The sequence below is a fragment of the Molossus molossus genome, unplaced genomic scaffold (genome assembly GCF_014108415.1).
Source record: "Molossus molossus isolate mMolMol1 unplaced genomic scaffold, mMolMol1.p scaffold_m16_p_15, whole genome shotgun sequence".
In the NCBI taxonomy this organism is placed as follows: domain Eukaryota; kingdom Metazoa; phylum Chordata; class Mammalia; order Chiroptera; family Molossidae; genus Molossus; species Molossus molossus.
In genome coordinates this window covers 488,665-507,313 of record NW_023425350.1, presented here as the reverse complement: position 1 = coordinate 507,313, position 18,649 = coordinate 488,665, and positions in this window count along the sequence as shown.

The window sequence follows — 18,649 nt, the reverse complement described above, 5'->3', positions numbered from 1 at the left end:
AGTGGCATTGAAAAGCACCCTAAGGATGTTTAAGATCTGCGGGTGTTGGAACAGTAACCCCCTTATTCACTGTTCCGCTTCCCACGGTTTCAGCGACCCCCAGTTTCAGTTATCCATGGTCAGCCTCGGATGGAAAATTCCAGAAATAAACAGCTGATCGGTTTTGATTTGCAGACTGCCCTGAGTCACTGGGTGCAATCCCACTCCGACCGCGCCGTCCCCCCGAGACACTGACTCACCCTCTGTCCCGCGTCACCTGGCAGCCGTCTGGTCCTCGGTGTCACCACCTGAGGGCTCGTCCACACGTTGTCCCTTGTTTTCCGTCCCGCCGGACCTCAGGCCGCGGCCTGTGCGAGGGATGCGGGAGGCGCGTCCTTAGGTGGGAGGTGGATGCGGCGTCCGGTGTTTGCCGGAGGGCCCCGTCCACACAGCCCGTGTCAGTCTTGTCTCGACTGTTCTACTTTGTTATTAGTTCTCGTTAATCTTTTACTGCACCTCGTTTATAACGGAACCACCACAGCTGTGTAGCTAGAGGAACACGCAGGGTTCGGTACCGGGGTGGCTTCCGGCATCCGCTGGGGGTCTTGGACGTGTCCCCCGAGGGTGGGGACTGTTGGATTTCTCTCTACCCAGGCCTGCTCGGTGCCTGGGGGGCCTGGGGGGTTGGAGGGACCGCGGTGCCCCAGGCACAGTTCCGCCCACCGCCGCGCCCTGGGGAACGTGGGGGAGGCAGACTCCGGGGAGAAGCCGTGTTCCCGTCACGACTCCCTCCCTCCTCATGTTTGGTGAGTCCAGGAAGCAGCTGTTACAAGAAAGCACCTCAGTCCTTGTGACCCTGAATCACCGGCTTCATCTGGGGCCCACGAGCCACCAAGATGAAGTTTTGGGGTGTCACCCGCTTCCTTCCCTACTCAGCTCGTGACTCAGTTCCCCAAATAGTGAGCACGGGCAGCTGAGGGCCGGAGCGGCTGCAGGAGGGCATGAGGCTTGGACACCTGTCTTGGGGGCCGAGCGCGGGGCTGGCTGTTTTCCCGGTCACTGCTCGGTCACTGCTCGGGCCTGCGCTGGGCCACGAGGACTGCAGTGGGGGGGCCCCGAGGGCCCCGATCCTCTGGGAGAAAACGGCTTTTATTCCAAGAAGTTGGGCAGACTGGACAAGATTCAGCGTTAAAAATGTCACCAGAAACGACAACGGATTCCAGTCCCCAGAGCTGATGTCCTCACTGTCGGAAGCGGGAGAGCGGACGGCCCTTCAGCACGCGGGGCCGAGCCCCAGCGGCGACAGGGGAGCCGCCGCCGTCCAGTGGGCGACAACAGGAGGGACCCGAAGGAGGTGGCAGAGAGGACCTGCGGGGCGGTGGGGCGGGCACAGTCGCAGTCCGGACCCGGGCGCACTTCCTGTGCTGGCGGAGGGCCCCGTGCTCCTCAGAGCCCGGCACGCGAGGGGCCTAGGCTTGGCCTTTGGGGCACACGCAGAGATGAGATGTATTTAAAATACACTTTTTTTTTGGTAAATTCGATTTAAAAGCAGTTTCACTTCACTGGATTTGCTGATGGGACATCCCCTGTCCCCGGTGCCCTCGGGGAGGCTGTGGCTCCTGGGGCCCGACTGCCAGTGTGTCTCCGCCCTGCCAGCCGCTGGTGCGATGTGTCCTTGGCGAGCGGACGTGTCTCGGGTGGGAAATGACATCGGCGAGCTGCCCGTACTGAGGGGCTTTATCCCAGGAGCAGCGGCCGCGGACGGATGGCATCCGAGGCTTGCGACCTCCCGAAGTTAACTTTGGAAACCGGAAACCTCACTTTCCCTCCCTGGTCGCTGGCCTCTATTCCAACGACAGCAAATGTGGGGGGTGTCGGGCCAGCGACCCTGGTGTGAGTGGAGGTCACGAGAGCTGGCTGTGCTGGTCTCGGGCCCCTTTCCCGGCTCCGCTGCGGGGTCGGCTGTCGTCGTAATTCAGTCAGTTTATTCGGAACATTGCTGCCTCCTCGACTTCTCAGCACCCTGAAGGGGAGCGAAATGGGAGGCACTGGCCCCCCAAAGTCACCCAGGCCGCCCTCTGTGAGTCTCCCTCTTAGGTCTCCTTGGGGACTTTCAGTGGGGCTGCCCCTGACCTGACTGCCCACTGACCATTGGCACAGTTGGCCGGTGCCCCATCCCAGCTGCCCCGGGTCCCGTCCAGTACCCACTCCGGGAACTGCAGGGTCATCTCCTGTCTGCAGGACTAGCTACACTGCTGACTGTCCCCAGTTTCGACCTTTGGGTGAATTTTCTTCTGGGAAAAACAAAGCCTCATTGAGGCACAGTGAAGGATTGAACAGGTGCACAGGCCTACGCTGCCCCGCAGTGGCTCACGTCTCCTCTGTGAGGCCATTATCGCAATCAGGATAACGAGGCTCCGGCAGCCCGCTGGCCCGGTGACCCTGCTCCCGGGGGGCCGGGCTTTGTTCTCCAGTCTGGAATGTCTTTGTCTGGTTTTGGCAAATCAGGGGAAGTCTTGCCTCCAGCGGAGCCCAGCAGACAGAGCTGAGCAGCTGAGCAGGGGCCTGTTCGCGAGAGTGTGGGTCCCTCTCCTCCTGGGGGGGGCACTCCCCAGCTCAGCCTCCTGGGCCTGGGGCCGTCTTTGTGGGAAGAAATTAAACTACAATTTTAGTTTCTCCAGGGAGGGGGGACTGTCTCTGGGGCTTGAATGTCCTCTGGATCCTCTCAGCCGCCGAGGTCCCGTAGTGACTGATGTCCCCCGACCCCGATGTTGCAAAGGGGCGTCTCCTCGCTTGTCTGGTTCATCGGCCTCAGTGATCTTTGCAAACACCGTTTGGAGTCAGTGATTCCTGTTCCGTTTTGTTGATTTCCGCTCCCACCTTCATCATTTTCTTTCTTCTGCTGCGATTCCGTTTGCTCCTGGTTGACCCGACACGCGCTGGTCCGAGTTCAGCTGGACGCGCAGACCCCAGAGCCCTGGCTCTGTCCCCAAGAGCAGCGGCGTCCGTCTCTGTCCTGCGAGTCCAGCTGCGCGGGCTGCCGGACGCTCAGCACCCTTGGGGCTGCCTCACCCACTGTCGTCAGTCTCGGGACCCTGTGTGCTGCTGACCAGTGTGGAAAACAGTGGTTTCATGCATTTGACCAACTTCTGGGTTGTACCAGGCAAAAGAGCAACTTATTTTCTCTTGTTCAAACGCCACTGTCCCCATTCAGTTTTGGGGGTCATTTTAAATCTGTGCCCGAGGATATGTCTTTATTGATTAGAGAGAGAGGAAGGGAGAGGGAGAGAGAAACATCAGTTGGTTGCCTCCCACACAGGCCCTGACCGGGAATCGAACCCACAACCTCTCGGCGCACTGGGCAGCGTTCCAGCCGCCGGAGCCGCGCCGGCCAGGGCTGCAGGTAAAAAGTGAATGACAGAACCAAAGGAGCCCGAGTCCATGTGGCCAAGATGAGCCACAGCGAAGGACTCTCGACCTTGTCGTCGTCCGCGGGCCGTTGGAACAGCTGCTGCGGGAAGTCCAGCCAGAGCTGCTGTGACCAGTGGCCGTCGCTGGGACTCAGGGCTCAGGCAGGGCCGGCCCTGCTCCGGAGGGGCCCCCGTCACGGGGCTCTGCCCTTGCCCAGCCGTGCCCGGCGGATGGTGCCCGGCCGGGGCTGGTCTGTGGGGAGAGGCATAGCCCTCCACACGCCGGGCAGTTGTCAGAGCCACGAAGTTCACCGCCTGGCTCTTGAACAAACCCTTGGCTGAGCCTGTGCTCCAGGACCCGGCTCTGCTGGCCCTGCCCCCCCACCCCACCCCACCCCCCGGCTGGCACGGAGGGCAGGGGAGGGGCAAGCTGGAGGGCCCGGGGCGCCTCTGCTGCTCACGGCCCGGGGGCTGCCGCCCGTCCCAGCCTGCACGCAGGGGCTCTGGGACGTGCCCGCCTGGAGAAGGGGCGCTTGAGCAGCTCACAGTGTCGGCCAGGCCGTGCCGGACTCCCGGGTGTGTGATGACTGTCCCCTCCTCACTGCCTCTGGGCCCGTGACTGGCTCAGTCCAGCCCCTGCCGTGCCCAGTGGCAAACGAAGGTTAAAAACAGGCTCCCTCTCCTAACAGGAATTTTGTTATTTGCGGATTAAAGGCAGGCGCCTCCGTGGGCCCGGCCACAGTCACAGCCCATCTCCGGGGGGCCAGTTGTTGGAGCGAGACTATTCTCTGGGGCGCAGGGCGGATCTGGGTCCCTGGGGCCCGGGCAGTTAGCACGGAAGTGACCGGTGGTGCTGTGAGGGGCCCGAAGGAGAAATCAGAGGAACCTCCCCAGGGCCTGACCTCAGCTGTGGGAGGCAGGAGGCAGCTGGTTCCCGAGGTTCTGATGGGGACGTGGCTGTGCGTCTCGGGCCTCGCGGGGTGAGGAGGGGGTGGCGACTGCCTGGAGGAGGCGAGCCCCGCACCCTGGAGCCGCCGCTGAGGACGCTGCGAACCCGCCCTCTCCGCCGCCACGCACTTCACGTGACACTCTCATGTCGTCACGCTAGTGTTACCATGTGGCTGTATGTGCACACGCGTGCACAGTCCTGTGTTCGCTCGTGGACACGGACGGGGCGTGTCTGACGGTCCCCATCTGCGTCCTGCCCCCGTCTACCGGTGTCACCTGCTGTCCGCCTGTTCGCGTCGGCCGTTCCTGTTTCTGTTCTCTGGCCGTCACCTAGCCGTCAGCTGTCAACCTTCTGTCCCCATCTGTCCGTCGTCTGTCTCCAAAATTGGGTCACGACTGGCGTCCCATTGCCCGCGGTGCACTCTCGGTCCAGCAGCACGTGGCCGTAGGTCTGTGCCGTGGTCAGGGGTCTGCACCACCATCAAGACCACACCGAGCATTTGTCTGGAATTGTGACTCGAAGTGACCAGATGCTCACTGTGGCTCATTGCCGTCTGCACGACCCTCTCCTGTAGGTGACCTCCGACTGCCACCGGGTAGCTTGGGGTTGCTTCAGGGCGCAGTTCTGTGACCCCACTGCGAGCCACAGGGACACATGACGGGGACCAGCCCCGACGTCCAGGGATGGGCCCCCAGCCTGTCTGACTGCGGTCTGACCTCGAGCCGAGCCCCGGTGACCCTGTGTGGTCAGCCCCGTCCTGGCTCCCGGCTCTGGGCCCCCCGAGGTGCACCGTGTGCGGGGTTGAGCCTGCGTTTCCTGTCTGTTAAGGGCGTTTTAGGGAATAACAAGGGCACTTAGGGGACACATGCGTCTGTCCCCTCCCCCAGGCCTGGTGAGGGGGCTGCTGCGACTTGGAAGGGCTTCGCTGTGTGTTCCTGCCCTGGGTTTGCTGGGTCCTGCAGATGGAGGGGGGCCGCGTGGAGTCCTGGAGGCCCTGCCCAGCTGGGAGAGATGGAGGGGAGCCGAGGGCCCTGGGGCAGCAGGGGGCTGTGGGGCTCATGGGGTGGTGGGAGGCCGTGGGGTGGCAGGGGGCCATGGGGTGGCGGGGGGCCGCGGGGTGGTGGGGGGCCATGGGGCAGCGGGGGGCTGAGGGGGGCTGGGGGCTTGGGGGGCGGTGGGGCCGTGAGCTCACAGGGCGAGGCTATTCCGCGCGGGCTGTGCTGGAGGCAGATGCCAGGCTGTAAACAGGAAACACTGCCCTCAGTGGTCTTGGATACGCAGCTCCCCCGACGGGCCGAACCCACGTCTTCCAGAAGCATCTGCCTTCCCCTCTGAGGACAGCGCTGCTCCCGCTGGCACCCAGGGGTGCTCCGGACTCGCATCTCCTTCCCACTTTGTGAAAACGCCGCTCCGGATGGACCTGGGCTCGTGCTGAGGACAGTGGGTCGGACGTGCAGAGGGACTCGTGAGCCACGCGGCCGGCGTGGGCGGTGTGTGCAGAAAACAGCGCCGTTGCCCCCTCCGCTCAGGGCCGGGTGGGACAGGGTGTCCCGGAGGGACGGCGCGGGCGCAGCCAAGGTTCTCACCAAACGCGGGCTGTCCCTGCTCAGCTTCCTGTCGGGAAAGAGCCTTGATTAGGCCCGTGGCTTCCTGAACCGAAACTGTTTCTGAAACCCTACAACCAGCTGAGCAGCCCTTTAACTTAAAAATAGAAATTAAAGGGGATACAGTTAGTCATCGTTGTCCTTATTGGGACCTGTAGGATGTTTATATTGGCATGGCAACAGGAAGCCAAATGGTAATCTTAAGCATTTGTTTTCTGTGTTTGTTTCTTGTTGTATACTTTTTAGTTCATTGTCTGTGCCACCCCCTCTGTCTACCCATCTACCCTTGAGCTCCGTCCCCACCCGCTTCCCCATCCCCCATCCCTCCAGCCCCCCATTCCTCCTTCCATCCACCTCTCCATCTATCCTACCATCTGCCCACTCACTTGCGCATCCATTACCTGTCCACTCATCTGTCCATTACCTGTCCCTCCATCTGCCCACCTGTCAGCTCTCCCTCCCTCCTGGCTGGGACCATGGGGAGCGTCAAGCACGGGAGCTGCTAGATGGCGGACCTTGCGGGAAGCTCACCGGCGGGAGGGCCAGGCCGTGGCGCCCCTAGTGGTGTTGGTGGACCTGTGACACAGTGGGCCTCTGTCCTGCCGCTGCCCTGTCCCTGCCGCCGCCCGCCTCACGGGGGTTAGGAGGGGGGCTGGAAGTCTCGCCGGAAGGTCAGAGAACAGGCGCTGCCCTCCTGCCGACCCAGGACTCCCCCCGGCTCCGCGCACTGGCTTGCAGGTCGAGTGTCCTCGTTGTCCTTTGTCCTAGAAAAGCCTCCGTCCTGGTCTCCTGCGGTTTCCCAGAATTCAGTGCCGTCAGCCTTTCCAGCAGGTTCCTGAGGGGACGAGGGGACGGGAAATTCTGAGCGACTCTTCCGAGGGACCTGCCTGGCACCCGGAAGCCGGGGGTCGCCGGTCATTGCGAGCAGTGGGCCTGCGTCAGCTTCCTCACGGCCTCCTTGGGGGGCTGCACAGCGTCGGCACAGAGAAGGGCGTCCCAGCGCCCCAGCCCCGGAGCCCGGGCGAGGCTGGTGCCGTGAACAGCCCTGTGAACGTGGGGAGGTCCCTGTAGGGGGCTCAGGAGGGACCCTCGGCGAGGCCTTCATTCCCCTTGCGAGGCCCCTTCTGTCCTTGGCGGCCTCCTGACAGCTCGGCGGGGACGCGTCCCCTGTACAGTCCTCGGGGTTTGCCGTCTGCTCCCCGCCTCTGCCACCCGTGATGTCTGATCGACCAGAGCCTCTCAGCTTCTCCCACCACAGTGTAGCTTCTTCTCTTCCTGAACATGTCAGGTCTGTGTGTCGGGAGCCCCAGGGCCAGAGGCGCTCGGCACCTCTCCAGCCAACGGCAGGATCCCGCTTCAGTACCTGCTGCTCCTGTTTGAGGTCCGTTTGCTCGGGGGAGGTAATTGAGCAAGGACTCGAGGCCTTAGGAAAAGAGCAGTCACAGACCCGGGTGTTTCGGCAGAGACCGGGATCACCGTGGGCCCAGAGTGTGCTGTGGGTGTGGACGCCTGCCCGTGGCGAAGCCGTGGACGGCCTGCCCGTGGCGAAGCCGTGGACGCCTGCCCGTGGCGGAGCCGTGGACGCCTGCCCGTGGCGAAGCCGTGGACGCCTGCCCGTGGGAGAACATGATTTACCGCGTCTGCTGCTGAATCACACACACGCTCCGCCGCTCGGCAGAGTGCCCGCAGGTCACCCTTTCGGCTCGAATGACGACTGTTGCACTGACTGGTCTGCACCCCAGCAGGCCCGGTGTCTGTGATGGGTCATTTAATGGGTCACCTTGGCTGGGCCACAGTACCCAGGCATGTGGTCAGATATTATTGTAGAGGCTTCCGTGAAGGTATTTTTGGATGAGATCAACGTTACAATCTAGCCTTAAACTGAAGCAGTGACCGTCCACGGTGTGGGTGGACCTCATCCAAGCAGTCGAAGGGCTTAGGGAGGGACTGACCCCGTGGGCAGCGCCTTGCTGGGCCTCCGTTCTGCCCCCTGCAGGGCTTGGACTTGCTGGTCTTCACGACCCTGAGCCAGGAGCCAGTCTTTAAACTCAGTCAATCAATGTCTGTCTGTCTCTCCCCCTCCCTCCCTGTCTCACCTCTGGTTCTGCTTCTCCAGGGGCCCTGACGGCCGTGTCCCTGTTGGTTGTCACATGGCCCTGCCCCCTCCACGCACAGCCGGGGGGTCTGGATGGGAGCCTGACCCCACGCTGGCCAGTTACTCACGGTCAGGCTTCACCCCGCAGACTCTGCGGCGCTGGGAGCAGGAGAGGTCCAGGGAGCCCGCACGGCCGTGGGAACTGGGCTCGGCGGCCCAGGCAGTGAGGGGCACCCCCTTCCCGAGGCCCAGCCGTGTGGTGCGTGGCTCCCTGGACCCCCCGGCACAGGCTTCACCAGCCCGGAGGAGCCACGGTCCGTGCCAGCCGTGTGCAGGGGCGCTGACAAGCGTGTGGGGGGTGGGGAGGGAAACCTGACTGGAGCTGGCACTGCCCACCGGACCCTTCTGCTGGGTTCTCGCGGGGGCCTGCATGGGTCAGTGAGCCCGGCGCCCTCTGCTGTGCCCCCTGCAGCCCTGCTTGGGTGGACCCCCTGCCCCAGGGTGACCCCTCCCGTGCCCTCTGCTCGCCATGCTGCTCCCAGGCCGTGCCCCAGGTCCGGGGCCAGGGGTGACCGTGATGCCCGAGGGCTGGGCTGGGCATGGAGCCAGGTGCTCTGAAGGCCGAAGGTGTGGGGGTGCCGGCGTCACTCTGTCCAAGGTCAGGCCTCGCCGGTGCAGGTGTTCACGGGTGGAAGTGAAGGTGTTTGCCTTGGACTCGGGAGCATGAGCAGATGTTTCCTTGGGGGGGCCGCCTGCCAGCCGTGGGAAGCACAGTCGAGTCGGGGTGGGGAGTGAGGAAGGTGGTCAGGGGTTGAAGGTAAAAGGTCAGGGGTTAGGGTCGGGTAGGTTTAAGGGATATGGTTAGGATTACGGGTCATGGTTAGGGTTACGAGTTGGGGGTTTTGGTTAGGGTTAGGGTTGGTTTTGGGGGTTAGGGGTCAGGGTCAAGGTTAGTGTCAGGGTTAGGTTTAGGATGAGATGTTAGTGTTAGGGGTTAGGGTTGGTTTTAGGGTTAGGGGGTCAGGGTTAGGATTAGGGTTAGTTCTGGGGACCTTTTTGCAAACAGCCAGGTGGCGAGTCTGGGGTCTGGGTGACAGCCCCGTGGCCATGAGTGTGAGAACCGGAAACCTGTGAGCTCACCAGGTGCAGGGACGGAGCTGACCAAGGAAGGCGACTGGGTCCGAAGGGGGAGCCGGGAGTTCTGTCCGATGTTCGCCCTCAGCATTTTAAATGCACTGATGGATGAGCAGCGAAAAAACAAGCAGTATTAACCTCGCATGTTGACATACGTGTCAAGCTGGTAAGCCAGTTATTTTCGCTGTAAACCCGAGAAATATATCATTTTAATTAAGTATTTTTTCCTAGTTTTGTAGCTTTATTTTTTATTTCATCCACATTTAGCTAAAGAAGGGAACACCTTCCATAAACAACCACAGTATTGCATCGGAGAACTTAACCCGTTACTGTCCTCTGAGATCAGCCAGCGTCTCCCCTTTTCCTCCTGAGCGTGTGACCGTGAACAGTGGTGGGTTTGAGTTTACAGTCTGCTCCTCTCTCCATCTTTTGTTTTATTTATTAAAAAGCCCTGGCTAGGCCCGGCCGGTGTGCTCAGTGGCTGAGCGTCAACCCTGCACCAGGAGGTCGCTGGTTCGACTCCCGGTCAGGGCGCATGCCCAGGTTGTGGGCCTGACCCCCAGTGGGGGGCGTGCAGGGAGCGGCCAATGATGTTCTCTCTCATCAGTGTTTCTGTCTCTCCCTTTCTCTAAAAAATCAATAAAGAAAAAAAATTTTTTAAGCCCTGGCTGGGGGCTCAGTGGTTAGAGCCCCACCCTGAGGACCGAAGGGTCGCGGGTTTGATCCCCGGTCAGGGGCGGACAGCTCAGTCGCAGGTTCGACCCCGGGTGTCTCTCTCACATGGATGTTTCTCTCACCCTTCTGTCCACTTCACCTAAAAATCAGTGGAGAAACATCCTCAGATGAGGATCAACAACAAGAACAAGATAACAGGTCGCGTGTCCTGTAGGACTTCTCGCGTTCTGCCGTGGGGGCCGCCCTGGGCACGATGGCCGTCTCTCTCGTTTTGGCCGAGAGGTCCCCAGGCGCGTCGGCCTGGCAGGTGGCGCCTGTGCCCCCGGACCGGGCCGGGCGGCCTCCCTTCTCTCGGGGGGTGTCTGATGGACTCTCCAGTCCCTGAGGCCTCCAGCCTGTGAGCACACAGGTAGGTCCCTGCTGGTCACCGGGTCGGCCTGACCTGTTGGTCCAGTTCTCCCTGAGTCCTCGAGCCAGAAACTCAGTGCTGTTTAAGGGCTTTGCTGCGTCGACAGTGTGGCCCCGATGCGTCGCTCCTCGCCCGCCGGGGGAGTTAGGTGAGTCCCGTCCGAGTGTCTCCAGCAGGAATGTACAGTGACCCAGGGGTGGGGGTGAGGTCTTGGGTTTGTGTGTGGAACCCATTGTCCTAGCTGATGCGCTCACCCGGCTGGAATTCCCGGCCGAGGCCTGTGGATCGGATGGCCCCGGGCTACATCCTTTGAGCCGATCCACAGGCCTCTCCCAGGGGCAGCTGGCATTGCGTCGTGGGGGGCAGGGCTCCCCCGGCATCTATCTGCCTGCAGGCGCCTCAGTGGGGAGCTGCACCCCGTTTCTGGAGAAGCAAGTTGGAATGTGCTCCACGTTTGAGGGAACGACCAGGGAAACTCGGGAGCCTGGGCGCTGCTCGGACTGTCCTCAGGCCACACTGGCTGGACTGTCAGGAGTGTGACCGAGGACGGCCCGTGGGGACGCGGCGGCCAGTGCAGGACGGACAGCGGGCCGCCGAGGCCTCCGCAGCGTGAGGCCAGCGCCCAGCCGCGTTCTTCCAGCCTGGTCTGTGCCCGCCGGCCCGCCTCCCCACCCTGGCGGTTCAGCTGTGACCTTTGGGCCTCCAGGGGCGGCCGGGGACGGAGGACCGGGGACCACCAGTGAATCAACGAGGCCGTGGCCCCCCGTGGAGGGCACCCTCACTCCCGGGGCAGCTGCGTCTTGTCTTGTGAAAGGAAGGTGAGGCTCGGGCAGGACGTGCTCGGTTCCCACGGCCGCACCGTGGTGGCGCCGGACCTGCCCCGCCCCGTGCTCTCTGGGTGGACGGGCAGCGTGTGCGGGACTCACCGGCACTCCTCATGGGAAGAACGATTCCCCACATGTCCGTCCCGTGGTCTCTGCACCCTCCCTGTGTGTCCCAGAGACTGCAGTGGGCTCTCGGGTCCCGCGTGCCCAGCGGGGCTCTGGGACGGGAGGCGGCCTTGGGAAACGCTGCGGCTCGCGACCTTGGCCTTCTCTCTGGCCTGGAAAGCGGGGGACGCTGACCTGGTGTTTGAGTCGCCGTGGAAGGGGTCCCGGTTTCCCCCGAGGAGCCGTGTGCATGAACTCACGGCTGATGTTCTCCATCCCGGGGCGGAGGGAGGGCGGAGGGGGTCCGCGTGGCCTGGAACGTGCAGCCTGCACATTGGTGCCTCCGGGGACGGCGGCCTCGCTCCCCGCACCGCGGCCTCGCTCCCCGCACCGCGGCCTCGCTCCCCGCACCTCGTCCTCGCTCCCCGCACCTCGTCCTCGCTCCCCGCACCGCGGCCTCGCTCCCCGCACCTCGTCCTCGCTCCCCGCACCTCGTCCAGACCCGGCTCGCGGCCAGGAGTGGCGGGCTCCTGGTTTTATCCGCCCGCACACCCTGCAGTGTTGGCTAGTGATGCATTGAACGGTTGCCACGGAGACTGTGGAGTGTGGGCCCAGAGATCTCCCCCTGGCCTTTGGGAGTAGGCTGGGCAGGGACCCCACTCTGCTTGGAGAAGGCAGCCGAGGCCCCTGGTTCCATGGGGCTGAGGGAGATAAACATGGGCCATGTAGCAGGTGCATCTCGAGCACCCAAGGCCTTAGTCTGGGGTCTGGGATTCGGGACACGGGGCCGGGAACTCAGCTGCCTGTGGGAAGCGAAATCCCTCTCTGACCCGAGTGGCCTCAGGGGGACCCCGGGTGCATGCAGGCCTGGGTTTCCACCGCAGCTCTGCTCTTGCTCCCCGGGACCCTGCCAGGTTTCCACACCCTCAGGGGGCCTGAGACCAGCACCTGGTGCCGTTCAGCAGGGAGCCCCATGCCCGCCGGTCTGTCTGTCCACGTCCTGAGACAGGCGGCCCTTGGCTGGACGCCACCTGCGTGGACCTGGGTTCCGTGGACGCGTGAAGTGGGCTTGTGCCGGCGTGTGACACCGTTACCGGCCCTCAGCGAGGTGGGTACGGGAGCTTTTGTGGCAACTTGACGTGCTGTGACATTTGAGGGCGTTTTTACCGTATTTTACAAAGTGTCAGTCCAGGCGGGAGCGTGGGAACGGGAGCAAACCCAGCCACAGGTCCTTCGCCGCTGGAGGCACGGACCCCACGCCGTGCACGTCACGGGGGCCCGAGTCCACCTCAGGCTCGGACCCGAAGGCTCATCCCTGAAGGCGAAGGTGATCGCGCTTCACGGCTGAGGACTGGGCCCTGGACGTCCCGAGAGAGGCCCTGACCCGTGTCCCCCCTCCTCTGAGCCATCAGGGCCCAAGCAGCCGCCGGGCAGGGCTGCTGGCCTATCCAGGCCGGCGTGGCGGTGCCGTCATCGTCCCTTCTCCGGAAACGCCTTGTCCCCTGGGCCGTGTCGCCACCAGGACTCCCCCGAGAGCATGTTCTTCTCCTCGCGGGGCGCTGCTCCCCTTGCTGACCTGCCTCTTTTCTTCAGTCTTCGTAACTCGGATAAGACGGCGAGGGTTGCGGACGGTGTGGGTGGCACCGGCCTGTCGTTACCGTCCTGGGCCACCAGGTCCAGAGAGGCCTCTGCAGGCAGAGGGGGAGCCAGACACGGGGCGGAGTGTGTCACGGCCTCTGCTGACCCCACATGAAAGCCCCCCGGGGGGTCCTCGGCCTCGCAGACCACATGGTCCTCCCTGTGCAGGTTGGGCAGCGCGTCGGGGTGCTGTCCTTGAGGTGACGTCACCCCGACCAGCACACGTTCTGTCCCCCAACCCCGTGGTTCCAGAGTCCGTCCTGCTGCCGCTGGGCGAGGCGGGAGCCCGGCTGCGGGCTCAGGACGCAGCTGATGCTCCGTCAGCGTTTGTTAAAGGTTCACATGACTGGCCCTGGCCGGTGTGGTCAGCAGTTGGAGCGTCAGCCCGTGGACCAGAGTCGCGGGTTCGATTCCGGTCACGGGCACGTACCTCAGTTGCGGTTTGTCCCCAGCCCTGGTCGGGGTCGTGTGGGAGGCAGCCGGTCGATGTGTCTCTCTCCCTCCCTCCCCCTCTATCTGAGGATGAATAGGAAAATGTCTTTGGGCGAGGACTTAAAAAAGTAAAGTTAAAAATTAGGAAGGTGCCAGTGACCGGCCCTGGCGCCACGGGCTGGGAAGAACTGCCGTGTGGGACCGGACCGTCTTCCCAGGCAGCGCCACGGGCCCATGACTTCTCTGGTGCCGGACGCACTGTCGCTGCGCGGGACGCACTCTGAGGGCGCTCTCGTCCGGACGGCAGCCTGTGGGAGCGTGAGGCGCCGGGGTGCAGATTCGACGAAACCCACAGGCCGGGGCTTTGGACCAGTCACAGGCTCTCGTGGCCCACACTGCGGCAGGAGCGGACGGGCCTGGGGGGACTCGGCACCTCCAGACGGCCACCCCCCGGAGCAGAGCACAGGAGCTTCTGGGGCTGTCGAAGGGGCTGTGACGGCCACACCGTGCTGGTCACCGGCCACCGGCCAGCGTCTGTCCCCGCCGTACTGAGGAACTGAACACGCGTGACTCGGCGGCTGGCCTCCGTGACTCCTGACGCCGTCTCCCGGAATTTCACTCAACGTGGAAACGTGTCCAGTGCTCTCAGATCTGGAGACGAGGTGCTGATAAAACTGCCCGGGGACTCGGGAAGGACAGGTCCCTCGGAAACGTGTTCCCGTACGGGATGGCGCAGGGCATCGGCCCAGCAGCGTCCGCCGGCCCCCTGACGAGGTCGCGTTTCCATCTGTAACCGAAGTACTTTCGGTGCTCAGACCAAACCGGGTACACTGTGTGCTTTTGCATCTGTTGAGAAATCCTTAACTTTTCAACATGTGAAGATAAGTGGAAAGGTGTCCCTTGGTAAATAGGAAAAAGTCAAGATTGTCCTCATTTAAAAACAGCACAGGCAGGACTTTGTGACAGTTGTTGATGCCCTGTGTCCTCCTGGTGACTGCTTGCGAGCAAATTAAACCGCTCAGGGTTCGGACGCTGCGTGTCACTGGCAAAGGAGGCCCTGGAGGTGGGGGCACAGGGTTCCCTGAATTACATTCTCGACCGCGAGTGTCCTGTGGTCTGGGGTGACATGTGGTCTCGACCTTGACTCCAACCTGAACTCCGACCTTCATCCCAAACACGACGACCTTCCCCAGTCGTTTTGCTTCTCTGGTGGGTTTTCTTCTGTGGATTCTGCTCTCGTGGTGACACTGAGACCGTCGCCCCGAAGGTCCCGGGCTGACCAACAGCTGGGCCTTCCCACGTGAACGTGGGCCGACCAGGTCTGTGTCTGAGGCTGGTGTGCAGCTGCGGGCACCCAGCGGGCTGTGCCCCCCCCCCCCCGGTCGGAAGCAGCACCGGCTGCGGGAGGGGCGCCCAGCCAGTTCCCCAGCGGGGAGTCTCCTGCGTCACACCTGCTGGGCTCCGGCCTGCTCACCCCTCCAGGTCCGGCTCCTTCCGGAGCGAGGAGCCCAGGCCGGGTGCCCCCTCCTGCCCGGCTCAGAATCCTTCCCTTTGAAGTGTGGGGGTTCCTGGTCTCCCTGCCTCCCTCTCCCACCAGCACCCCCCACGCCTGCCCCCGTGTTCCCGGGGTCCCTTCCGTAGCCAGATAAAGTTGAAGTGGAGCATGGTCTCAGCATGATCTTGTCATTTCTGGGAGCCCTTGAGTGACTTCCTGGGCTCCCCTGAGCCCTGAGTGGACACTGCACCCTCCAGCCGTCCCTCAACTGCCTGACCACCCAGGCAGTGGGCCTCTGCGGCCACTGACCTCGCTGGTGACGGTCACCATGGATGTTTACAGACAGCTCTTCGGTGCGTGGGGACCTTCCCCTTCGGTCACTGTGCACCCCGAGTACTACTACCTGCCGTCATTGGTGTTTTATGGGTTAAGTACCTGCATTTGGGGAAAGATGGGCACTCCAGCTCACGCAGACAGACACGGGCCGTCCTGGGACCTTGTGGGGCTCCGCACGCGGCTTCAGCGGCCGGTCCACAGGCGTGCTGTGTTCCTGCCCAGTGAGGCCTGCCTGGAGCGTCCTAGAACCCATCTCCCTTCCCCCTTACGCCCACTCCGAGGAGGGGCCAGAGGTCACCGTTGGTCGGCGAAATGGCCCCAGAAGGCTGGTGGCCGAGGAGCAGGTGTGGAGGGTGGTGTGGCCATGCAGCCCCCCCTCAGTCCGAGCCCAGGTCCCCTGGAGAGGGGGGACGAGCTGAGGGGGGACGAGCTGAGGGAGGGTTTTGGAAATGCGTGTTAACTTCTGAGTTTAGGACGGTTTTCTATCCTGCGAGTGTTATTTGTGGAAGCAGTTATTAGACTGTAAAAACAGTGATTCTGTTGTTAATGACCGAGCCCCACAGTGTGAGGTACGGAGCATGACCCCCCCGGGTCTTGTTCTGCAGGGGGAGGCGCTGTGTGTGCGTCGTCGTTGTATAAGTTAGAGAAGAGGGAGTGAAAGCACACGGGTGATTTCAAACGGAGACTTCAGTTTGTTTGCATTAACGTGTCTGCTGAGCATCAGGCTGGGAGGAAGAGCAGAGGAGGAGATGCTGCCGTCAGTGTCTGTTCATGGGGTGTGTGTGTGTGTGTGTGTGTACTTGCATGCACGCGCGAATGCTACCTCCATCTCCGCACAGACTCACAAACATGACGTCACCAGGCACGTGGGGCCACCTCCCCAGCATTACTGAAGAGCAGTGGCTTCACCTGCAGAGATTATTAAAACGAGGACCAGTCCCGCCCCAGAGTTTCTGATTCTGCAGATTTGGAATGGGACCCAGACTTTGCTTTTCTGACAAGATCCCAAGTGCTGCTCCTGCTGCTGCTGCTGATGATGATGATGATCAGGGACCCCCTTGAAAACACTGCTCCAGAGAATCATCACTGTGAAGAAATGAATAAACTTCCCTGATACTTCCTACAGGGTGGAAGTCACTCCAGAGAAAAGCAGTCCCTGTGCTTTGCTGTGATGACTTTGAATCTGGGGCTCATATTTGGAATGACTGTTCGTGTCCTTGTTCATGGCATCTTCATATGCTCAGCTGTCTCCCTGGGCGGGGGTCACACGACCGCTCCTCCATGGCTCTGCGGACGCCGTCTCTGGGGCGACTCGGGCGTGTGAATGTCGAGTGCGTGAGCCGTTTCCTCTTCTCCAGGCAGGGGGTTTCTGGGGTGCTCTCAGGTCACCCCCCTTTCTCCGCAGCGTTTGATGTGCTGTGAAGTCCGCGCAGTTAGCTCCTTGTTTCTCCTCTTCTGTGTTTTAGTTCTAGGATCTCAACCTGGCCCTTCTTTCTCCTTCCCACTGCTCTGCCGAGAGCCTGCTTTGCTCGGAGCGGGGCCCCTCCCTGGGCTGGCTGGGGGGCCCTCCCTGGGCTGACTGGGGGGCCCCTCCCTGGGCTGGCTGGGGGCCCCTCCCTGGGCTGGCTGGGGGGGGCCCTCCCTGGGCTGGCTGGGGGGGGCCCTCCCTGGGCTGGCTGGGGGGCCCTCCCTGGGCTGGCTGGGGGGCCCCTCCCTGGGCTGGCTGGGGGGCCCTCCCTGGGCTGGCTGGGGGCCCCTCCCTGGGCTGACTGGGGGGCCCCTCCCTGGGCTGGCTGGGGGGCCCTCCCTGGGCTGGCTGGGGGGCCCCTCCCTGGGCTGGCTGGGGGGCCCTCCCTGGGCTGGCTGGGGGGCCCCTCCCTGGGCTGGCAGGGGGGGGTCCCAGCTGTCTGGCTGGGGGGGGGGCTGCGATCGGACTGTAATAGGCGGTGAAATAGCCTAGACTTGTGCTGCCCAAAGAAACACAGTGTGACCCACTTACAGAATTTTTAATTTTCTGGTAGTTTCACTAAAAAGTTATAAGCAGGTTAATTTTACTAGGACTGTAACTCCTGTGTGTCCGTCCCCTTTCATCTCCACTGACCCCCACCCCCCCACTCCCCCCTCCCCTCCTGCCTTCACCATATTTCAGCACGTAATCAATATGTAGGTTTATCAGTGATAGTGAATTCCATCTTTTTTTTTTATCCTCACCCGAGGACATTTTTGCACATATCCTCAGATAGAACGGGAGGGCGAGCGGGAGGAAGAGAGAGAAACATCGATGTGAAAGAGACACATCGAGTGGCTGCCACCCGCATGACCCCAACCGGGGCCGGGGACAAACTGCAACCGAGGTACATGCCCTTAGCGGGAACCGAACCCGGGTCTCTCTGGTCCTCGGGCCAACGCTCTCACCGCGGAGCCAGACCGGCCAGGGCTGACTTCCAGCTTCTGTGTGCGGTCAGGGAGATCTGCCCAGCATTGTCAGGACCACTCACCTGGACCCAGACTGGCCGCCCGGGGCTCAGAGCCAGGTGGGCGGGGCTGCGGCTCCCCACCCCACCTCCTGTCCCTGCCTGAGGTGTGTGGGCACCGACGTCAGGCCTGGGGTGGGCTGGCGCCCTCGGGAGGCCGGCCTATAGCCGGCTCGGGTCCGCGTCCCTCCTCTGTTTGCCATCCGGTTTCCACATGGTTCCTGCTACTGACCCCTCTGTCATTTGGGGTTTTATGGGGAGTGGGTGCCGGCATCTGTGGGCGATCACGGACGTCCTGCTGGACTTCAAGTGTTTTTGTTTTTGATTTTGACTTAAAGCAACAGAAAGTTGTTCCATTGTGGGGCCAGAAGTCCAACACCCAGGGGTCAGGCCAGGCCTAAGGCTCTAGGCTTCCTCCCCAAAGGACCCGGATACTTTGGGTGAGGCCTGTCCTGTCCAGCGCCACCAGCCGGGTCTGCCCTCTGCCCCTCACCGCCTCGGTCCCCACGGCGACAGCGAGTCCTGCCCTCCGAGAGTCATTCCTGCTGGTCTGCACTGTTTCCAAAGTTGTCTCAGACCGTCCTGACTTTTCACCTTTCCGTTTCAGGGGGAGTGGGCGCTTACGTCACCGGCTGGAGCCTCGGCTCTTCCTGGCGTGTGGCCTCGGCCTGCTGTGGTCGGGCCCACACGTCTCGGTGCTGCACTTGCGTTGACTTTGGCCATGGCCTGTGATTTCCAGTGGGTCCCACCGCAGCCAGAGAACACGCTGCGTGACTCTCAGGTTTGCTGGGCTTGTTTGGTGGCCGAAGGCAGCTCAGTTCTTTTTTGTTTTCACCTTTATTGGGAGTATTACAGACATTCCCCCTTTTTTTCCCCACTGACCCCACCACTCCCCACCTGCCTTCACCGCAGTGTCTGTGTCCATTGGTTACGCGTGTCAGTCCTTTGGTTTATTCCACCTGCCGACCCCCCTTTCCTCTGAGAGTCCCCTCTGGGCCTGTTCTGATCATCAGCTTATTTTGTTCATTATATTCCACAAATAAGTGAGATCACGTGGTATTTGTCTTTTTCTGCTTGGCTTGTTTCACTT